The sequence below is a fragment of the Alligator mississippiensis genome, chromosome 1 (assembly GCF_030867095.1).
Source record: "Alligator mississippiensis isolate rAllMis1 chromosome 1, rAllMis1, whole genome shotgun sequence".
Classification (NCBI taxonomy): domain Eukaryota; kingdom Metazoa; phylum Chordata; order Crocodylia; family Alligatoridae; genus Alligator; species Alligator mississippiensis.
In genome coordinates, this window is record NC_081824.1 from 193,970,519 (window position 1) to 193,993,505 (window position 22,987).

A 22,987-nucleotide genomic window follows, 5' to 3' on the forward strand; every position below is an offset into this window, starting at 1 on the left:
GCGGGCGCGCACACATTTTCAGACAGGCACGACGCAGGCAGCCCGACCCGGCAAAACCGAGTGCGCATGCGTGCTCCGTTCCCTTCTCATAAGTGTGCAAGGTCTTTCGGCCGGCGGCCGAGGGTGGGGTTTAAAACGAACCAATTCGCAGTGGAGTACGCTGGGGGAGCTCCGTCCCCTGCCCAGCAACTGTTGCTTAGCGAGGGGGAGAGGGGAAGCTTTCCCTGAGGCGCGTCCACGTGAGAGGGGACGACCCAGGTGGGGCTGGGGGGCGCGTGATCATCGTGTGCGCAGGCGCGGGCAGGTGCAGGTGCAGCCCGGGCCCTCACCCCCGGCTGCGCCGTTGAGGGCGGGGTCACCGGGCGGCTCCGCGACCTTCGCCGGGCTACTCCAGAGTAGTCACGTGCCTGGTGGGAGGGCCCTGCCTCCCCCATGGCGCTCACTACCGTATTTACCCGAGTGTGCGGGCATTTGGAAGTGAAGATGCCTCCACTCCCACCCCCTACAACTCTAGAGGTGGGAAACTATAAATGATTTCATTATAAATGTATCCGTTAACTTGATAAATTGTAAAATGTATAAATGGAATGTATTGAATAAATTGATAAAGTTATAAAGTTAAAAGTAGATCTGTGTAGTAATTGAGTTGGTCGAATAAAAGGGATCACCTCTACCACGAGTTCTGATTCCTTTATAAAGTAATATGTTTATAAATTAATAAGTTGTAAATTTATGAATTTATAATTTATAGTTTATACATTTTCCATATCTAGGATGTAATTAGTGGAAGGTCATCTTTTTGCAGGGGGTGCACTGCCATGTACAGGGGGTGCACGTGCACCTGTGTGCACCCCCTACACGTCGCTCCTGCCTGCTCTCCTCCCTGTCATTTCCCCTCACCCTGCTGTCTGCCCACCTGGTGACTTGCCTTCTGGCCTGTTTCTGCCAGTCTGGCTCCAACTCCAGTTCCAGGCCAGGGCACGGAGCACATGGTGACTCTGTTAGGCCCCAGCCCAAGTCTGGGTTCGTGCCCGGTATGCAAAGGCCAATAAAGATACCAGGGGTGAAAATATAAAAATGATTTATTGCTAGCAATAAAAGGTGCAAGCGGAATAATCTCCCAAGACAAGCACAAGCACATTCAATACTGAGCCCCTTATATACCAGAGGTTGAATCTTCATAAGCATCCTTGTTTGCTAATTGGTTATAAAGGAGTGACGCAAGGAGTTCTTTACTGAGCATGTCTCTATACCTGTGTTTTAGCTATGTATCTCATTAACGTACATATATGTTCCATTAGCATATATCTTCCCCGCCTCGGGGTGTGATTTTTAGTATTTTAATGAGCTCTTTGCTCCAGTACCTCTGATTCTGTTTTTTGTTTTCAAGCTTCCTCTATCTAAGACTGTCTGCCCCTTATCATTGCAGATGGGCATTCGACACACAACATTCGCTTTTGCTTAGGCTTTGCATAGTAGTTTCTAGGTCAAACCTTACAACTCCAGCCCCATCCAAGAAGCAACTCTAGTTCTGGGCCTGCATCCTAGCAGGAGCTGCAGCACCTCCTGTGACAGTCTCCTCCCAGGCTCCCACCACAACTGCAAACCATGCAATCTCCCCGCAACTGTCCCATGCTGTCTCACCTGTGCTTGCCCCACCGCACCATGCAGTCTCCCCAGTGCTCCCTCTCACTGTGGCCCCTTTCCCCCACCACACCAGCTGCCACAAGGCAGCAGCAGTAATAGCTGCAGCTCCAGCCCTGCACCTAGGCCGCGGACCCAGAGCCACAGGTGCCCCAGGCTGGTACTTGAAGCCAAGACCTGCCCCTCCCCTCCCCTCCCCCCGCCATTTTGAATGGTGAAAAAAACCTTGTTTTGGGTTTGGGTAAATACAGAAATAACAATAAAATATTCTGCTATCCAGGTGTTTCCCTTGTTACCAAGCACTTCTTTCTAGCAGAAGCAATGTCCACATCAGTACTTGTCTGGCAGTGGTGACTTCATTTGAAACTTGGTGTGGCAGGGAAGGTGGACATGGTGTTGTTCTGAAGAGTTTTCTGCGGTCACAAAAGGCTTTATGGCTCTGGGGAACTTGTAACACAGGACTGGGAAATTATTTGGGCTGGAGGCCATTTGGGGAGTTTTGGTGGGCTGTTGTAGGCAAGCGGGGGGAGGAGGAGGGGCTGACCTGGCTTGACACGGCGGGGGGGCAGGCAGACATTTGATCCTATCTGGCTTGATCCCATTCGTCCTGCACCCACCACAGGGGGCACCAGATGGAGTGGGTGGGTGGATGGGCAGGGTCTCTATTAGACCCCGACTTCATGTGGCACCCAACAATTAGGGAGACAACGAGCCAATTGCTCATGGATCCTGTTACTCATTAGCCAGAGCAAGCAGGGAGCAAACACTAGCACACATTGCTCGCAACAGCTTTATTCAGAATGGAGACAACTTCTGACTAGCTCCCAAAAAACGAACAAACCAGGGAGCCACACTGAACATTAGTTCCTTTCACATTTTACACACCTTGGTTCATACATATTAACATTCATTCCACCTATGTCCCTCCTCAGGTTCCACCCATTTCTCCTCCCATCTCAAGCTCCTCCTCTGTTTACTGTTTACTGCATTCGCATAGAATTGCCTATGCATTTCATTCATTTAGATGCCTGTCTGCTAAGAGCACATGCGTAAGGCCAGGAACTCGCGTACTCTCGGTCACTTGCTGGTTCTTTCTGGTTGTCTGCTGACTCCAGCAGCCTCTCCAAGGTCTGGCTTCTGTCTTATCTCCTGACGATAGCTGGTGGGCTGCATCTTGTTCTTCTTACACAAGGAATCGTGTATCCTTCACACAATTCCATTGTTAAAGAAACTACTTGCCTAAGCATTTGCAAGTTTATTTTCTTACATCATTTTGCCTTGTGACCAGCTGCTTTGCTGAGACAAAGATTAAAAGCCTTGTTCCAGCTGCAGATCCAATGCACCTCAGTAATCCAAATTATTGTCACCCTAACAGTCTCCATAAAGACTGGCCCAGGACCTCCACAGGCAGGGCATAGGCAGATGGGATGGGGCCATGGATGGGTGGAGAGCAGTGTCCAGGAATGGGACAGGTGGGGGTTAGGGCTGGTATCACAGGTCTGTGACAGTGTGGGGCCAGGGCTTGGGGCAGAGCCACAATCTGCTCCCCACACCCCCATGCCTGTGGAACTGGCAGCTGTTGCAGGGACATGTGAGGAGCAGATTATGGCTCTGCCCCAGGCCCCAGCCCCACACTGTCACCGCCTTGTAATCTCAGCCCTGGTCCCACCCACTCATCCTGCTCTTGAACACCTCCCACTCACAGCCCCAACCCATCTTCCCAGCAGCGCACACCTTGCCCACAAAGGTCCCAGGCTGTCTTCATGGAGACCCCACCCACCCACTCCACCTGGTACCCCCAGTGGTGGATTCAGGGCAAGGCAGAGGACCGGGGTGCCCAGGTAGTGGGGCTGGGTTCAGTGATGGCAATGATGCTGGCAGTGGTACCTAGAAGGAGCCACAGCCACTGGGGCTGCTGGGGAGCTGAGTCTGGCTGTTGTGCCACCCCAGCCCCACTGTGTGTCTGGGGGAGTGGGATGGGTTGCATGAGCCATGACCCAAGCTGCTTCCCATGCCTGGGCCAGGCAGGGCTGAGAGACTTGCCATGGGCTGTATTTTGCCTACCACTGTTCTAACAACTGCAACAGCATCACTAGCAGCAGCCCACTTCTCAATGTGCCTTGGCCCTAACCTAGAGGTCGTCAGCTTCCTTTTGTGTCATTCCTGATCTGGTTAAGATTCAAGCTTGTACCTGTGCGGGCCGGGTCAGACCCTGGGCCCTTTTCATTGCTCTGCACGCGGGCTGCGGCCAGCCACCTGGGCAGGCCGGGTCGGAGAGGGAGGTCGCCGAGCTAGAATTAGGCACAGACACGTAACGTTTGATTTTAAGATTGTTTTACTTACACCGAGATGGTCGTGGTGTAGGCTGAGAACTTGCTTGAGTTGCGGTTACAACAGAAAACACGAACACACGTGGAGTTTGCAAGGCTCCACGCAGACAGAACACGAACAATCACGTGGAGCTTGCTAGGCTCCACGCAGACAAACTCCGGATGTCCAGGACAAGCACGCATAAAACTCGTCGTTACGTCTTATAGTAGGCTCCGTTCAAAGACGGGAAGAGGTGGGCGGTGGATCAGGCCACCAAACTCCTCTGAGCGACACACAGGGTTTCTATTACCCTGCCGCGCACACCCAGAGTCCCCACGAGATGGATGCGGAGTCCTCTTCGGCTTGGGCGGAAACTGCTCAAGCCTCTTATACGGCTAGCAGGCCAATAGCTAGCCGCCACGTGTGAATAATTTAGCACTAGCCAATTGCGGGGCACGAATCTGCATACGACGAGCGGGAAATCTTTGCATCGTGCATTTCTGTGCTGCAAAGGAAATGCACCCTGCAAAGATCGCTGCAACGTGGCGGGAACACTCCTTTGCACGCAGGTTCTCTGCGCAGCAGAACTCCTCCGTGCAATGAAGTTGTAAACCCACGGGGATAATTCGAGTGCCGAAGCACACACAAAAAAAAAATCAGACCTTTGGGTCATGACAGTACCCTGCAGATAAATGTTGTCTCTCCCATTACCAGTTTTAGGAGCCCCCTTTTTGCCAGTTTTCTGTCACTTTCTGAGAAGTTCTTGACGCAAATGTATTTGCATTTCTTTATGTCGGTGGTCACCAACCAGTGGGTCTCGATCCATTGGTAGAACTCTGAGCCTCTTGGAGTCAATCTGAGTCTGGGGTGGGAGGCTGAGTGCCTGCATGGTGTGAGGCTGAGTGCTGGGTGGGACTTACCTGCTTGGGAGGCACGCTCCCACATAATTTTTCTCCCTCTGCCTTGATCTGCCCCCCCCCACCCCCCACAGACTTACCTGCTGGGTGGAGGGGGGAATCAGGTGGGGGCGGTGGTGCCCGGTAGATCTTGGGTTGCTTTTAAATACCAAAGGTGATCTCCTGCTTTAAAGAGTTGGAGACCACTGCTTTATGCAAATGTATGTATCTGGGAGGTGGATAATGCCACAAAAATCAATACAATGTTGGGATATGGGGCAGCGTAAGAACGTCTCTAACTGCAGGAAAGATTGTTCCACAGAAGATGCATAAGGACGAAAAATGTGGATTGTTTACTGGAAGGGAAATACACAATATGGTTCCCTCACCCACAGTTTTTCATTTTTGTGAACGCCTTTTCATTAGGTTCATGGAAATGGTAGCAGAACCATGGGGTGGCCCCTCAGTGGCATTTTCCACCCCCCAAACCTGCATAGATGTCCTGGACAAGATAACACTGATTCTTGTCATGGGAAGGCCTTCTGCATACTGAACTCTCCTTCGTCTGAGAAAGGAAGGTTTTGAGCCAGACAAACATGGATCCATGACATCGGAGCTCCTGCTGTGGTCATGGTGGTAAGTGGTTGCCACAATGTTACATCTATCCCCACTGAGGTGGCCACATAAAGGTGCAAATCCCACCTGCTCCTTGGGGAATGAGGACAATACCCCCACACACACCCCCGACAAAAGGATGGGCATGTGAAAAAACACCATGTGAAACACTATGGTTTTGATATTGCTTGAGGTCAAGTGACCGAAGCTGAACATCTGTGCAACAATTGAGACATTACAAAATCTTTTACTAATATAAAGAGTGTTGTGAAACCTTGTCGTTTGCAAAAATGTGTAGCATGACATGCATTGGGATTGTGCATTTGTGACTTGTTACTTTTACTTGGTAATTACAGTTATTTTGAAGACATGGTGGTTTACAAGTATGTTGTTTGATCCCTTGTATATTTGCTAGTGACAGATCGGAAAGTGTGAAAAAATTCAAAGCCCAGAGTGGGAGTAAATAAACAGAGCATGTGACTTGGCAGTGGAAGTCTACAGGGTGCAGCAATTTGTAGTAGAAACTTAGTCTGAAAATTCAGGGTTGAAGTCTGCACCCACTGAAAGCAATAGGAACATGTTAATATATTGCCAAGTAATTGGGGACCTCTTAGGCTTGTCTGTGGGAACATTTACCGTGTCTTCCCTTAGTATACCATACCACCTAAGCGCTTGTCAGAGGAATCGGGTATGCATGGCAAGCTCTTCAACATTTCCTTCCTTACCAATGATGCTTTATTTCCTGCTGTCACATACCATCCTAGCCCTGTTGTCCCAGAAGGACATAACCAGTTGGGCAGGTTAGGAACAGAGATGGAGTTGCTGGTGTAGCTGGGTTGTGACCCACTGAGGCATTCCATAGTGACAGCTTGTCAAGACAACATGGTTTCAGGCACAATGGTATTTTTGTACGTATTTTGTTTGATAGAGAAATAGCATTTGGATCACGATGTGTAGACACATTAACACTTCTCAGTTGCCTTTTTTACACAGCTGCCATATCTGGAGGGGGAGGGGTTTAAATAAAATAAATCAATATTTTTCCTCTGTTGAAGAAGTTGCTTAATGAATAAAACCTTAACATGCAGACCATTATTTCAGCACAGATGCCGGCAACTCAAACCCTGTGAATCTGCCCATGTGGCTGTGTTCTTGAATCGTTGAGAACAACTGAGTGGGCTGTTTTAGAACATGCAATTGCTGCGTGCACTCATGCTTTGTTTATGCAGCAGTCATTTCTAAAAGGTTTTTGCTAGAATTTTTTTGTGTTTGTCTTTCTATAATATTTTTTTTTAAAAAAACCCTTGGAAGATGTTCACTAAGAATATGCTCTGTAAAGGAAAGAAACTGGAAGTAACAACATTCTACCAACATGTTTATAGATAGATACAGTCAAAAGAAACAATTTTGCAAGGTGCACAGAATAGTCAGCCAAGACACTGGAATTCATTGCTGCCTTACTGCCATTATGTGCCACGCACAGCACAGGTGACATGCTGAGAAATGAGTGCTTCTGATTGTGATTGTCCATGAGTAGGTCTCTCTTTAACAGACTTAGCAATCTTGAAACAATTAGAAGGAGATCCTGACTTTAGTGCTAAAATTTTCCATTAGTTATATAAATTTAACCAAATTTAACCACTCGCAGGGCTGGTGGGAGGAGCTGCATGTGATACCCTCCAGGAACAGCCACAACAGTGGGCCTTGCCCTCGCCCACTGGGCTAGGGACAGACATTACACATAAACCGGTTTAAGTTATCAGAAAATGGCTGAAACTGGTTTGAGGTAAACCTGGTTGAATGCAGTATCAGACTTAACTGATTTGGGTCAAACTAGTTTATACAATGTCTGTCCCAGACCCCTTCCTGATTTAAGTTAAACCAGACTCCCCCAGCATCCCAGCATGCTCTCTGAGCTGGGCCCTCTGCTCTACAGCAGGGCTGGCCCCTGCCCTCTGTTCCCTGGCTGCAGCTCCAGCAGAGACTGCAGACATCTACCTGGCTTCTCCTTGCTCCCCCCCCCTCCTCACCACTCCCTGCTAACCAGAGATTTCCCCCTCCCCTCTGCCTTACACAGACACCTCTCAGCATTAGCTAGTATACCACATGTTGGCTATGGTCCATGCTGTGGGAGACCAGACAAAGGCAGACAGGACTGAGTCCACTTAGGGCTTTTTGGAGTTAATCAACAGGTAGCTGGTAATGATCCTCCATTCCTTCCTTGGAAAAAGTTGTTTAACAAGAGCTTCAACTAATGGAGAGACGCTTTTGTTTGTTTGTTTTCTTAAGGGGTAATAAACACTGAGTTAGGGATGATAAACACTGTGTTATCAACTGCCTGCTGAGCTGCTCAGGGCGGGGAGGGATGACCTCTCCCTAATCAGGGCATCCTGCCGGGGCCTGGCCATGCCCTTCTCAGCTCAGCACTATGGAAGGGAAGGGAGGGCTGCTCTAGCGCTCCCCAGCTTCTAGCCTGAGCCACTACAGGCATGTGCCTGCATTTCTGTGTGTGTCTGTGCGATTGCAAACTGGTTTAGTTTCATAGTTTCATAGCTGGTAGGGTCAGAAGGGACCTGAGCAGATCATCAAGTCCGACCCCTTGCCATGGGCAGGAAAGAATGCTGGGGTCAAACGACCACAGCTAGGTGATTATCTAGCCTCCTTTTGAAGACCCCCTAGGGTAGGAGTGAGCACCACTTCACTTGGAAGTCGGTTCCAGATCCTAGCCGCCCTGACTGTGAAGTAGTGCCTCCTGATATCTAGCCTGAATCTACTCTCAGTTAACTTATGGCCATTATTCCTTGTTACTCCCAGTAGTGCTCAGGGGAACAGGGACTCTCCCATTGCCTGCTGGTCTCCCTCTGAAGGCCAGTTTATAGACAGCCTTCAGATCCCCTCTCAGCCTTCTCTTGTGGAGGCTAAACAGGTTCAGGTCTTGTAGCCTCTCCTCATAGGGCCTGCGCTGCTGCCCCCTGATCATGCGAGTCTCTTCCTCTGGACCCTCTCGATGTTGTCCACATCCCTCCTGAAGTGTGGTGCCCAGAACTGGATGCAGTACTCCAACTGTGGCCTGACCAGTGTTGCTTAGAGGGGGAGGATCACTTCCTTGGAGCTGCTTGTGATGCATCTATGGATGCTGGCAAGGTGCGATTAGCCTTCCTGACTGCGTCCCCACATTGGCAGCCCATGTTCATCTTAGAGTCTATAATGACTCCAAGATCCTTTTCTGCCTCTGTGCTGATGAGAGGGGAGTTCCCCAGCCTGTAGGTATGCTGCTGGTTCTTTCTCCCTAGGTGCAGTACCCTGCACTTGTCAGTATTGAATCCTATCTTATTTTTATCCGCCCACCTCTGTAACCTGTCCAGATCCAATTGCAGCCTGTCCCTCCCTTCTAGCGTGCCCACTTCTCCCCACATCTTAGTGTCATCTGTGAATTTGGACAGGGTGCTTTTCACCCCCTCATCCAAGTCACTGATGAAGATGTTGAACAGTGCGGGCCCAAGGACCAAGCCCTGGGGGACCCCTCTGTCCTCATCCCTCCAGCTCGAAAATGACCTGGCCACCACCACCCTCTGGGTGCAGCCCTCCAGCCAATTGGTGACCCATCTGACTGTGTAGGCATCGATACCACAATCTCCTAATTTCTTAACGAGAATGGGGTGAGAGACAGTGTCGAAGGCCTTCCTAAAGTCCAGAAAGACTATGTCAAGCATGACACCTGCATCCAAGGATTTTGTGACCTAGTCGTAGAAGGCCACCAGGTTGGTCTGACAGGACCTGCCTCTAATGAACCCATGTTGGTTGCCCCTAAGCATACACTCCCCTGCTTCCTCCTTGCAGATGTGCACCTGGATAATTTTCTCAAAGAGCTTCCCCAGGACCAAGGTAAAACTAACAGGCCTATAATTTCCTGCGTCCTCCTTCTTCCCTTTTTTGAAAATGGGGACCACATTGGCCCTTTTCCAGTCCTCTGGCACCTCGCCAGAGCACCACGTGTGCTCATAAAGCTATGCCAGGGATCCCACAATGACCTCTGCTAATTCCCTCAGCACTCTGGGGTGGAGACTGTCAGGACCTGCTGATTTGAACATGTCCAGTCCCACCAGAAGTTCCCTGACTAGGTCCTCTCTGACCCTGGACCTGGCTGCGCCTCCCCTGGGACCATCAGGGATCCCAGTGGGGGGGATGACGTGGTCCTTGCTTAGAAAAATGGAGGTAAAGAAATTGTTAAATAGGTTAGCTTTGTCATCTGATGAGACCACTGGATTTCCAAGTGTGTCTGCAGAGAACCTGGAACCTTCTTTTTACCCCCTATGTATTTAAAAAAGGATTTCTTGTTATCCTTGATCCGGGTTGCTAGTCCCAGTGCCATCTCCACCTTGGCCTTCCTAAAAGCCCCACTACAAACCCGAGCAACGGAAGTATATATATATATCCTCCCTGGTGATGGCCCCTCCCATCCATTGGGTGTATGCCTCCTTAGCTTTGAGACGTTCCTGGATGCTTTTGGTGAGCCATGGGGGCTTTTGAGCACTCTTGCCCCCTTTGATCCGTGCTGGGATTGCTACCCTTTGGGCTTGGAGGATCATCTCCTTCAGAAACAACCACTCTTCTTGGACTCCCAACTCCCCATCCCTCCGGGACCTCAGTGCCTCCCCGACTAGTCTCCTTAGCTCAATGAAATCCACTCTCCTGAAGTCCAGGGCTGTTGTCTTACTGGCCTTTGTCACCCTGCGCTGGATGGTGAATTCCAGTAGGCGATGATCACTAACGCCCAAGAGATTGAGCACCCACAGTACCCTCACCAGGTTGTTGCTTGTGGCCAGGACCAGGTTAACAAGGCATTTCCCCTGGTGGGACTGTGCACCTCCTTGGTTAGATGGAGGTCCTGTAACAAGACTAGGAACCTACGTGAGTGGTCAGACCTGGCTGACTGCTCTTCCCAGCAAATGTCCAGATAATTTAGGTCACCCATGATGACCACATCTTTTGACTTAACTGCCTCCACGAGCTGACCTGAGAATTCCCGATCTAGCTCTTCTCCCTGGTTGGGTGGTCTGTAGAAGACACCCACTGTTAAGTCCCTTTCCCCCCACCCCCTTGTATTCTGACCCAGAGCACTTCAGTCTGCCCCTCCTCTGACCCAGTGCTGCTCGTTGAGGATGTGAATTGTTCTTTGCCATAGAGCACCACACCCCCACCTTTTCTCCCTGTTCTATCCCTCCTGTACAGTCTGTAGCCCTTGCTGTTCACCTCCCAGTCATGCATTGGATCCCACCACATTTCACTGAGCCCCACTGTGTCTGGGTTTGTGTTAGCTAGCAGGAGGGCAAATTGTTCCCCATACTACAAGCATTAGTGTAGAGGCATCTAAGGCCTTCTGAATGTGTATGCACTGCCCCCCTAATCCCAGGACTATCCGGGTCTCTTACCTGGGTATTTCTTGCCTAGCCAGGTTAAACTAACCTGCAACAATTGAATCAATTCAGGCTCAGGCTTTTTGAATGTCTGTCCCTAGCCCTGAAGTGTAGACCAGGGGCTGGGAGGGGACAGGCAGTGGACAGAGCAAACACCCTTGCCAATTTTAATCCAGAAGAGTGTGCTCCGGGTATCAAAAGTTTGGGAAACATCGAACATGTTACATGATACATCATGGGGATGGCTAGTGGCTTAGAGGTTCTGGCAAGAGTGGGCAGCAGTTCAGTCTTCAGTCAGTGTAACCCTCCTTGTGGTCTCCTCAACTGTAGTGGAAACAGACTGTGGAATGAGTTGTTCCTTTTTTGATAGCCCCAAATTGCATAAAGTATCCTTCAGTCCCCTGGCATTGACCTGATCACACAGTCAAAATAAAAGTAATTCCAGTCAGTCACCATTTGCTCATGTTTTTACCATTAAGTAGCATATGTCCCAGGTGTAGTTTTTTGTAAAGCATGTATTTTACAAAGGCACGTATCAACAGGAATGCTCTCAGACATTCAACATTTATTGTTGGGAAAGCCTTTTGGTTGTATTTAAATGTTTTCCTAGAATGCTTATAACTCACGAGAGGTTAAAGCCAGAAATTGTACAAATCTGTCTCGATTACAGGCAAGAATCAGGGACAAGGAGTATTTACTAAGCAAACATTTTGTTGTGAATGAAAACCAGAAAGTTCAACTGTTCAACCTGTTTTCTTCCCCAAGCAGAGTAAAGCACAAATAGTACATAAATAATATATATGTTGAGAAGAAGGTTATATTTTTAATTATTGAAACTTTTCATCTATTGGGGAAAAATACATTTGAATTCTAAAGAATAAAACAAGCAAAAGAAAATGAGTACCTCTGTGCAGATACACTTGGGAGTATGTGTGGATATCCAACTCAGTTGTCCACTCCTGGGGGGCAGCAGAGAGGCTGTGCATTTTCTGTAGATGCTGCGAATCTATGGGGAAAGGGTTTGTAATTCCAAACACAACACATTGCTTCCTACTACTCTTTTAGTTCACCCCTAAAACTGTGTTGTGGGTCTAGTGGAATTCAGAATGGTGGCTCAGCTCTCACAGGAGATGTGGCAAAAACACACTCCAGCCACAGGCACTTCCTGATCTGGCTCTTCCGGAGGTGCACGGCACTGTTCCACTTGGGCACAGCAGTGATGGCGGTGGGGTGAATGGAATAGAGTTATACCATCAAATTAATTACGAACATATTAATTATTAATTGATTATGTTATATTATAATAAGAATAATATCTTTAAATTCCTTTTTTAAAATGGGCTGCCATTCAATTCTGAAAAGTTTTGAAGAGGTGCCTCAAGTCTAAAAAGGCTGAGAGCCACTGCTCTAGATAGACTATCAGTTTCCTAAGGTTCAAATTCAGCCAGTTAAGTCAGAACAAGTTGTACTTCAATCTTCTTTTGACTGATTATAAAGGTTGATAATAATGAAGCCTTCCCAGTACTGTGAGAAACTGTCCTGTTCCTGCAGAAAGTTCTCTCATACAAAATGATTCCTGCTTTATGAATCATTTAGTATTATAAAAGTAACATCATCATAATGGATTCCTGTAATGGGATCGGTCTCCTGCATTGAAAATAAATGTGTGTACTATATTAGATTCAGAATTTTTTTTTTATAAGTGTATTCTTCTAGCAGCAGGAAACCATTACCCTGTGATAGAGTCCTGTGCAATTGACTTTATCTGTCAATTATCCTCTCTGCAGCATAGTTTAGCCTCAGTGACATCCTATGCAGCATGTAATTTTATCATTTTATCCTATTTACAGATGGGTTAATTCAGATGGTTTGTGTTTCATTAAATCTTTGGAATTATCTTTTAGGTTTCTGGATGCATGATGCTGAGGAGCTGAAGATAAATATAATGTGCAGTTCGGTAAGGAAACATTCATTCAAATACAAATATACTCAGGCTTCCCGCTTTTGGGCATCTTTGCTTGCTTGGTTGAAGGCCTCACTTTAGGGCTTTAGCTCTCAGTGGGCACAGCTACATGAGACACTTACTGTGCATTAGCCTAATAACACTGTGCAGTGGTGTACAGTTTAAAACCGTGCTAATAACCTATCGTGCAGTGTTATTAATATGGATCCTGGTTTTCCTTAATAAAAAATCTCAAATTTTCTGATTAAAAGCCCCAAATTAGCAATTAAACTGAAACACCACTAAATGTATATAGGTATCAATTAAACACACTGTTTTATTGACAATTAAATTTGGACACCTACCAGCATAGGCAACGCACAGGAGGAGCACAGGGGGGTACATGCCGAACCCAAGATTGGCCACCCCCAGCTTCTGTGGGCGTTGCCACTCGCCACTGCCAACACTGCTGGTGGCAGCTGCGGGCAGTCCCTGCTTGTTGCTTGCCTCCATGGTGCTCCCCCATTGCAGGAGGCACTAGTCATTCATGCCTACCAGTGCCTCAATCACTATAATAAAATACATTCTAGATACCTATACATTTTGGCATTTGATTTTGGGGTTTTTATCATGAAAAATCAGGGCTCCCCCTGCCCCCTTAGCTCACAGAATGCAGGTCCAGGCCCCTCACTCCCAAGCCACAGCCCCTGGCTCTTCTGGTGCCCCTCATTCTGCACCCCCCACAGCCTCCTGGCTCTGCTGGTGCCCCTCACTTCCCTCCCACACCCCTGCTGGCTCCCCCCCACTTGCAGCCCCCTGCTCCCCCCACAGCCCTGCCAGAGGGGACCCCCAGCTGCCAGGGCTACAGGGCCAGGGACCTGGGTCCACAGCCTCCCACCCCCTGCAGCAGCACCTGAGCCCCAGCTGCCAACCATGGGAGACTCATAGATTCATAGATGTTAGGGTCGGAAGGGACCTCAGTAGATCATCGAGTCCGACCCCCTGCATAAGCAGGAAAGAGTGCTGGGTCTAGATGACCCCAGCTAGATACTCATCTAACCTCCTCTTGAAGACCCCCAGGGTAGGGGAGAGCACCACCTCCCTTGGGAGCCCGTTCCAGACCTTGGCCACTCAAACTGTAAAGAAGTTCTTCCTAATGTCCAATCTAAATCTGCTCTCTGCTAGCTTGTGGCCATTATTTCTTGTAACCCCCGGGGGCGCCTTGGTGAATAAATACTCACCAATTCCCTTCTGTGCCCCCGTGATGAACTTATAGGCAGCCACAAGGTCACCTCTCAACCTTCTCTTGCGGAGGCTGAAAAGGTCCAGTTTCTCTAGTCTCTCCTCGTAGGGCTTGGTCTGCAGGCCCTTGACCATACGAGTTGTCCTTCTCTGGACCCTCTCCAGGTTATCCGCATCCTTCTTGAAGTGCAGCGCCCAGAATTGCACGCAGTACTCCAACTGCGGTCTGACCAGCGCCCGATAGAGGGGAAGTATCACCTCCCTGGACCTATTCGTCATGCATCTGCTGATGCACGATAAAGTGCCATTGGCTTTTCTGATGGCTTCGTCACACTGCCGGCTCATGTTCATCTTGGAGTCCACTAGGACTCCGAGATCCCTTTCCACCTCTGTGCCACCCAGCAGGTCATTCCCTAGGCTGTAGGTGTGCTGAACATTTTTCCTCCCTAGGTGCAGCACTTTGCATTTCTCCTTGTTGAACTGCATCCTGTTGTTTTCTGCCCACTTGTCCAACCTGTCCAGGTCTGCTTGCAGCTGTTCCCTGCCCTCCGGCGTGTCCACTTCTCCCCATAGCTTTGTGTCATCTGCAAACTTGGACAGAGTACATTTGACTCCCTCGTCCAAGTCGCTGATGAAGACATTAAAGAGTATCGGTCCAAGGACCGAGCCCTGCGGGACCCCACTGCCCACACCCTTCCAGGTCGAGACCGACCCATCCACCACGACTCTTTAGGTACGACCCTCTAGCCAATTTGCCACCCACCGGACTGTGCAGTCATCCACATCACAGCCTCTTAGCTTGTTCACCAGTATGGGGTGGGATACCGTATCGAAGGCCTTCCTGAAGTCTAAGTATACGACATCCACCCCTCCTCCTGTGTCCAGGCGTTTCGTAACCTGGTCATAGAAAAAGACTAGATTGGTCAGGCACGATCTGCCCGCCACAGACCCGTGCTGGTTTCCCCTCAGCATAATTTGCCCTGCCGGGCTCTCACAAATGTGAGCCTTGATAATTTTTTCAAAGACTTTACCAAGGATGGAGGTGAGACTGATTGGCCTATAGTTGCCCGGGTCCTCCTTCCTCCCCTTTTTGAAAATGGGGACCACATTAGCCCTTTTCCAGTCCTCTGGGACTTGGCCCGTGCGCCACGAGCGTTCGAATATTCCTGCCAGTGGCTCTGCAATGATGTCGGCCAGTGCCTTCAGCACCCTCGGATGGAGCCCATCTGGGCCTGCCGATTTAAAGGCATCCAGTTCTTCCAAATGACTCTGCACCACCTCAGGATCTACGTATGGAAGTCTGGCGCCTTGCTGCTGCCTCTCTACAACCCCAGTGAGAGACTTGTCGTGCCCCTCACTTAGGAACACTGAGGCAAAGAACTCGTTGAGGAGTTCAGCCTAGTCCCCCCTATCTGTCACCAATTGTTTCTGCCCATTTAGCAGGGGTCCTATTCCTCCTTGGGCCTTCCTTTTACTCCCAATATATCTATAAAACAATTTCTTGTCTTTTACTTGGGTTGCCATCCTCAGCTCCATGGTAGCTTTGGCCCGCCTAACTGCCTCCCTACAAGCACGAGCAGAGGAGGTATATTCATCTTTAGTGATCTCACCCTGTTTCCACTTTTTATGTGCTCCCCTTTTGGCCCTTAGGCTGCCCTGGATTTCTCTGGTCAGCCATGGAAGCCTCCTGGCCCCTTTCCCTTTTTTGCTTCGCTCGGGGATCGTCTTGCTTTGTGCCCGAAAGATCATTTCTTTTAGGCACAGCCACCCTTCTTGGGCTCCCATCCCTTCAAAACTCCTACTCTGCAGTGCTTCCTTGACTAATCGCCTGAGTACATTGAGATCAGCTTTCCTAAAGTCTAGCAGGAATTTTTCCTTTTGCTGTTAAAAGAGCTCCTGAATCCCATTTATGGGATGTTCACTTACTATGCAGAATCCAACCTGCTCTGGTTTTCAGATAAGTGTTTTGTAGAACACAACTGGTTTCACCCGATTGGAATAATATGTGGACTTGCCATATACAACTTCACTGTGGTCGACCTCCATTTTCCGTTGGCTCTATACAAGAAGCTGTTGAACATGACACCTTACTTAGAAGATTTAAAAGAGTTGTCCCCTACAGAAGGAAGGAGTCTTCAGCAACTTTTAGATTACCCTGGAGAAGATGTAGAAGAAATGTTCTGCTTGAATTTTACAATATGCAGGGAAAGCTATGGAGTGACAGAGCAGAAGAAATTAATACCTGAAGGAGACAAAATTACGGTGCAGAAGGCTAATCGGCAAGAATTTGTTGATGCCTACGTGAATTATATCTTCAGTCTCTCAGTCCATGAATGGTATACAGCCTTCTCTACTGGCTTTCTGAAAGTGTGTGGTGGGAAAGTGCTTGAACTCTTTCAGCCCACAGAGCTGAGACAGCAGCTGCTGCAGCATAGCAGCCCGGCTCCCCACCCCGCCACGGGGAGCATGGCGGGAGCAGAGCCCATGGTGAGGATGGGTGCAGGCTGCCTGCTGCGGGCTCAGGCAGAGATGCCAGCTCCCCAGCAATGCGTGCACTCCTGCAGGGACAAGAGGAACCATGGCCCCCAGATCTGTGTGCGGGACAGAGGCAGGTGTGGGGGTGGGCTGCCCACCGTGGGCTTAGGCTCTCCGCCCTGCTGCCCCCGCCCCCCGGGGCCTCTGCAGCCAAGCAGACAGGACCCACCACATCAGGATACAGTGGGGCTGGGTGGGGAAGCTCCTTGCCGCTGCAAACCCTATGCTGCCCTGGTAACACACCCCCTGCCCACCCAACAGCAGCAAGGGGCACAACTCCAAGCCACTGTACCTGCTGCTGCAGGGCAGGCAGGGGGTGCCTTGCCAGGGTGACATGGGGCTTGCAGTGACCAGGAGCACCCTCGCCTGGCCCCACTCTGCCCTGTTATGCCAGCTCCTGCCTGCTGGGCTGTAGAGGTCCCAGGGGGAAGGCAGCAGGGTGGGGAGACCAAGCCCACAGTGAGCAACCCTCACCTGCCCCTACCCCTACCCCACGCACAGGTCTGGGGGGCACATGTCCCCCTGTGTCCGTGGGAATGTGCACATCAGCAGAGAGCCAGCCCTGCCCCCTTCCCCTGGATGAGCCGCCCACAGCCCTGTCCCATTCCCCGCTGGGGCCCTGCAGCCACACGTTCTGGCTCCAGGCCCCAAGCCCCATGCACCGCTTGACTGCCCCAGCCCTGCCCAACTCCCTCCCTATGGGGGCCTCGATCCCCTCTCTTCCCCCTCCCCCGCTGCCAGACTTACCTGCAGGAACTGCTCTCAAGGCTGCCTACCTGCCATGTACATGTACATGGCACCTGCTGCCTGACCACCCTCCTTCCACTCCCCCCAGCCCCTTGCAGACTGGAACTGCCATCCTGCACAGACCTCTTTGCGAAAATGCAAAATCTGTGTGTTTCTCTGTTAAAATGAAAAATCCGTGTTTTTTCGGGTAGTAGGGGAAATCCACTTTTTTTCTGTTTCTCCATAGGTTAACCAGTTCCCTGGTTAATAGGTTAATGCACAGTAAGTGTTACAAAATAACTATGCACCAGCACTACTGCGCAGTAACTCTAGTTACTGCACATTTATTTAGTACTTTATTGAGCAAGTACTAAACTAAATACACAGTATATAAGCACATTAATGAATGCGTAGACGCGCCTGGTATTTCCTAGAGTCCACTGTGCTCTTCTGTCCTACCATGCAGTTCTTTTTCTGCTGCCGTGCTCCCCACTGCCATGGGTCCTGCCTGTAGGACAAACAGTGCCCTTCCTCAGACAGAAGTCAGTGTACAGATGTAATGAAAATAATGGAGTTTTTTTTTATGGCAGCTGATAGACACAGCCAGACCCTGTTATTCTCCTTGGTTCTGCTGTTACTGAGAATGACTGTGCTGCTCAGTGCCACTATTCTGGTGGTCTTTATAGTTTGAGGCCTACAATTAAATGTCATGAAATGAGTTCCTGGCTATAGCACAATGCAGAATATAAGCATTTTTTAATTATGCTCCAAAACTATTCAGCAGCCTTACTTGAAGCTAAAGGGGCTGGCTGAAGAAAAAATAGTTGATTAACAAACCTTGGTCCAATGCTAGGGTTCATGGTCATTGGGGGCCTGAAGAAGAAGAATGGCTTGGAGAGAAGGCGAGGAATTTGGTCAATCTGGACCTCAGAAGGATCAGCAGGATGCTAGCTAGTCTGGAAAGGAATTCCGCGGGGCCTTTCCAGTCTAGGTTTGGATGATTTAGGGGGTCAGACTCGATGATCTATTGAGGTCCCTTCCGACCCTAGCATCTATGAATCTATGATTGGTATACCCAGTAGCCTGAACCTTTCATCACTGTCTTTGCCTCTCCCTCTTGGAGCACTTAGTGATCCCTACATGGGTCTTAGACAAGTCTACCCTATAAGGCCTCTCCAGGCATCCTTTCTTCCTCTTCAGCTCCAGTCACTTCCTTCCAGAAAGGAGGAAGTGCAATAGAATTAAAGGTCCCAGCTAAAGATTCAGACTATCCAACCTTCTGCCTTGCAGCTGTCTTACAGAGAGAAGCAAGTTCATCAACTTCAGGTAACAACTTGGGGGGCAGGAGGTAGAAACTGGGGAGAAGTAGTAAAAGAGGGAGCTTGACAGCATCTCAGCCAAAAGAGGGCATTGGAGTAAGCAGAATTCTAGCTGGAACTGAAGAGACAGGAGAGGTTTAGGGTCATCTCTATTGGAAGAGGCAGGAAAGTGGCAGAAGCAGGGAGTTCAGCATGCAGATATTGCTGGTTGGATCTGCCTGGTGAAACCTCTGCATTGTTCCAGCACTCCTCTAAAGTGATGTCTAGTCTGATAAATTTACCAGTAAATATGGTCAAACTGTGTTAGGGAGAACCTTCCAGTAGTCCCAGTTATCCCATGCACAAATTGCTTTTGCTTAGAGTAAGATGTATAGCAGTGTGGGGGGTGGTGTAAAAGGAATCAGATGGCTCTTCTTTGGAGCTAGCTGAAGTTTTCCAAACTTTAATTTTCACTGAAATTTGTTGTTGAAAAATCCTCCCCTTGCCAAAACTCACACAGGGTTTCAGCTTTCTTTGCCTCAGCTGTGCTTCTCTGGGTCCGTGCTCTCGGCTGCTAATGAAGAGTCTCGTGTATCTCAAATGGGAGGGGCTTGTGGTTTTGGAGCAGGACAGTCAAAGTTCTGCCTGCTAATGCTGGGCCCATGGGATAACAGAGCTCTCTCTGAACTGTTTGTTGTGTCTGAATGCTCTACTAAAATCCTGAAGATTATATTCAGGGACTTGGGAAAATATCTGATGGGAGATGGGATTTGGGAAGTGAGGATTTGGCACGCTCATTTGTTGTTTGCTTGATATTTTTTTCTTTCTCTAATAAGGCTCCCCTTTACTACATTGTACCAGGACTTGATGTTATCTTACTGTTTTTCTCCTGGCTCCTTGACTTCTTCAGAGCACTATCAGTATTGCTTATTGACATTATTCAAAGTAGAACAGTGCTCACTGGATACTAATCTTCAAGACAATTTGAATCACTGCTTTGCCACCATTAACTGTTTGCAGTGGGTCCAGGTGTTACCAAACAGGTCAGCAGCAGCTGAGCCTACAAAGGTCTCCTGAGTGCATTGGCAAAGCATCATCTAGCAGAGTAGGTCTTACACTAGTATGATTGAAGTTAAAGCCATTCTCTAGAATATTGTTGTAGTCGCCATTCTATTGCTTCAGGGAGAAGTGAGTTAGGAATTAAATCCCCATGCCTCTGCTTTAGAGATGCTTTGGTCCGATTTATGGGTGGAAGCAACAGAAACATATTCCTAATGCTATTAGAGATTTATAATAACATCTTGTATATACTCAACATTTTCTCTGAGTTGGCTTTGATTTGCAAATAAAACAATTTGTGCTTTTTAACTTTACTTCTAGGATTAACCTTTAAATGTGTTTGTTTTGGGAGATTACAGCCTTGAAACCTAAGAAACTCAGATACAAAATCCTGAATTAATTAAATATAATTTGCATGTTTGGAGAAAATACAAAATCTAGCAGAGAGTTCCTGGATTATGTATGACTTCTTCTGAATCAATGCACACCATTTCAATGGATACATCCTGTTCCTTCCTATGAATTCTGATGTTTTTAGATTGAACCTTTCTGTTTTCTTCAGAAGCTCTGTGTCTCAGTTAAAGACTTAAATTCTTGGTTAATCTTGGTTAGGCTTATCTTTTGATTCCAATCTTCAAGACAATTTATGATGTTTTAAATGAGTTTTTGTTTTATTCTAACTTGGGATTGGGGGTAATGAGGATAGCAAGCATCTTTGGTAAATGAGCCCTTAGGAGACCTCCTGCATTAAAATAATGTGAGGGATGGATATGGCTAATAGCCAGTTGATATTGTATTGACACAAAGGTAGGACTTGATGGCTGCTGTGGTCTTAGTATGCAAAAACATGATTGTGATAAATTGACTTGGCTAGTAGAATATGGATCAAAACTTTGTGGTCAAGTTGCCAGAGCAGAAATTTGTATTATCTTAGACTTCGGTGTAGTAATTCATGCTTGTACAGAAGGAAGGCAGACTGGTGTCAAATGGCAGAAAATCAAAATGGAAGCACTTTACATCCTTAGATGCAGTTTTGAATGTGGTATCAATGCTAACTTGGAATTGAAAAGCTTTAAGCAGTGTTGCTAACCACCAGATTAAAAAATATATATGAGATTTTAAATTAGTCTTGTTTATGGTCTGCTGTTTCAGACTTTGTGGTTCAATCCCTTTCCATTTCCTGGAGCAGCACCATTTGATGGGAAGAGAGAAGGAGGAAGTTCTCCAAAAAAATTCTAAGTGTGATTCCCCATGGGAAAGAGTGGATTAATTCCTCAGTACCACAGAGAAAAGAAGTCCTGAAGCAAGAGTTGTCAAGGGGTCTGAGTGGTGCACGGATACAGGGGGGAAAAAACAGTGCAGGTGAGGGAAGGGAAGATTGGGCATTGGACCTCCTTACCTATGGTAAATTAATACCTTTTCCCAAAAGAAGATAAAGCAGTGATGGCATCCCAAAGTGAGCAGCTAAAATCATAGGGTATTTGTTATCTTAACTCTGCTTTTTCCTGTTTTCTAACATTTATAATTTGTTTCTTGATATTTATGGGTAGCCTAGGGGCTTTATGTAATTCTAGTATTCCCCTGAGGGGTATCTGTGGATACTTCAGTCTGCATTCCCAGTGTTCATGAGTGAAGCTCTTGTGTTCAGGAAGTACACGAGCCGCGGTGAGCAATGTGCAGCTCTAACCTCAGCTTCGTATTAGCAAGTTGTTGTGGAGGGTTATTTTTTAATATATTGGAAAGATTTTGTGCCTTTATGTTTTCCTACTTCAGTCCTTTTCTCAGAAAAACTCAGAAATTATAATTATCCTGGGATTATACACCATTTGCAGAAACTGTCTTTTTTTTGTTCTGTAAGCATTATGGATCTCTGGTCCATGACTACAGCTCAAAGGTACTACCTCAGTATAAATAAATAATGAATATGGAAACAGTAAAGATTTATAACTAAGAAAAGTGTTTAGGTAATTTGGAGACTGATTCTAATGTTGAGCTGATTTTATCATTTTTTTGTTTTGCTCATTATTGGACTGCAAGTTTCTTTAGGTCATAAGAATCTTGTATGCACTTTCTGAAAGATCAAGGGCCTTCTCTTCAGAAGCACTAAAGCTATAGCTCAAATTCAACAGATGAGGACCTCAGATGCTTAGCATCTTTGCAAAAAAAACCTCAGCACTTTTGCACCGTTTAAGATGTTCAGACTTAAATCTTATTTCTTTACCAAGTCTCCAAAATATTTTGGAATTTTTTTCAATGAAATGTTTACAAGATATACTGATATGACTATGTGGAATCTATTTCTTGTTTCTTCACTGATTAATTTGATGTAATATCATCTTAAACTGATAAATACAATATAACAAAAGTAAAAATATTCTTTTTTCTAATGTGTAATGCTGGTTTTTGTTATAATCCCATTGGTCTGATATCAAATAATCATAACACATCGATCAGATTTGACATCCAAATCATGAATTTTTTAAGGCTTTTAAAAGGATGAAAATGGAAGATCATGAGTTGTGATTCTGGAAATTATAGTTGATATTTCTTCATTCTGACAGTGTGCTTTAAATGCCTTTACTTTTACTGATGACTGCAGTAGTATAAATAGCTGTACCAGTCAATGTGTCATTTGTTTTGAAACTTCAGAACACACTGAGAAATTTGTTTTTAAGCAAATGCATTCCAGTAAATTAAATGTAGTCTATTTCCTGGTTTATAGGTTCATAAGAACCACTGTAAATGTTAAATGTTTTATATCATATTTTTTCTGACTCCTATGCAAGTTATATATATCCAGGTTTTACTCTAAAAAGTGACTCTGTAAAAACAGTATTATGCGGTTCATTATTTATTGTCTCTCAATGGCTTCTAGATCAAATATTGACTTTCACTCTGTAAGCTCAGATTCTGATTGTCAAATTTGGGTCATGTCTCATTTCTAGGAATAAAGATTCAGCAGGCTAGATTCTGTTCATACTTATACTAGGCTTCCCACCCCCGTTGTTTTCTTTAAAGTTGCCTAAGGGTATCTGAGAACAGAATTTGGCTGTATTACTACCGTATTGGTAGCATGGCCATATGTCCTGGATTGGCCGGATTATATAGGCTGTCTCAGCATCCCAGAAAATTTAAGCAAAAGTCCCAGATTGGCAGGAACCTGGGAGCTGTGGGGCTGTGGCTGGGGCGGGGTGCTGGCCAGTCTGGGGGCAGTGCGTGTGCTCTGTCTGCCCCATACTGACTCGCAGCTCCGGCCCCATCCCAGCACCTGCTGCCATATCTTGGTAATGTGCAGATAAACCA

The 22,987-nt window shown here is 47.4% G+C and overlaps 1 long non-coding RNA gene across 1 annotated transcript; it reads left to right on the top strand.

The window, feature by feature from the left end:
- Nucleotides 1–62: 62 nt before the first annotated feature.
- Nucleotides 63–22,071, top strand: LOC132245701 (uncharacterized). The gene is made up of 3 exons (XR_009457399.1): nt 63–516; nt 12,787–12,839; nt 20,837–22,071. It is a non-coding gene; the product is annotated as an uncharacterized LOC132245701 (long non-coding RNA).
- The last annotated feature ends 916 nt before the right edge of the window (nt 22,072–22,987 follow it).